This window comes from Vanellus vanellus, assembly GCF_965231255.1.
Source record: "Vanellus vanellus genome assembly, chromosome: 11".
NCBI classification, from domain to species: domain Eukaryota; kingdom Metazoa; phylum Chordata; class Aves; order Charadriiformes; family Charadriidae; genus Vanellus; species Vanellus vanellus.
The window spans coordinates 13,649,232-13,650,139 of NC_138916.1; positions in this window are offsets into that span (position 1 = coordinate 13,649,232).

Below are 908 nucleotides of genomic sequence, written 5' to 3' on the forward strand. Positions count from 1 at the left end.
GGGGGGTGGGTGAAATTTTAACTCTGGCCTGCTGCTTCTCCCGGCTGAGACTAGGTCTATGTCTGCAGTCTTCATTAGGCTGTGGATCAGTTCAGAGGAATGGGGGAAGACAGGAGAGATTTTTTTTAGCTTTTGCATCTACATCGTACTTTTTTTTTTTTTAGGGGGGGAAACTATTTTTAAAATTTCTTTGCAATTGATAGACAAAACAACAGGTTTGAATAGTGCTAGTAGTACCTGTGTTAGTTAAGGCCAATGCATGTGTTTAACTTGTTTAATCTTAATTTGTTTTAGTTTTTAAAGACTTGGAAAAGGAGGAATAGTTTAAATCATTAGTTTGCTTTTAGAAGAGTTTGACACTTTTTTTTTTTTTTTTGAAAACTGCAAATTGAGGGGGGATTAGGCATAGAAAATTTGCATAGCTGTAATGCTGACACTTTACACCAAAGAAAATTGGAAAAGGCAACAACAGGAAACCACTGAGTTCACTTAGTGCTAATGTCAGGTAGTTGTTAAAACATTTTTTCCTATTCTTTAAATTAATGTCATTCCTATAGTCAGTACAAGTTCAAGAAAACAACAGAATAAATGCATGCTGGGCAATGGCAATACAGGCTTTCCTGCAGTGCCTCAAGGAAGTGCCTCAGTGTTCATCTGAAGGTCATCTCTAGACATTTACAGTTAGTGTGGGGCATGTCGGCTCAGGAAAACTTATCCAGATTAAATCTAGTTTAGCTAGATTTATTTTGGAAGTATACTAATTAAGACAATTGTAAATCTATATTGGCAGTTAACAAAGGCTTACTGCAAATTCACGGCTTTATGTAATTTATATCAAGTTTAAACTTTTGTTCCCAAGAGTCAGGAGCAGGCAAACTTACAGCCTGAGTATCAGTTGTTGCCATTCA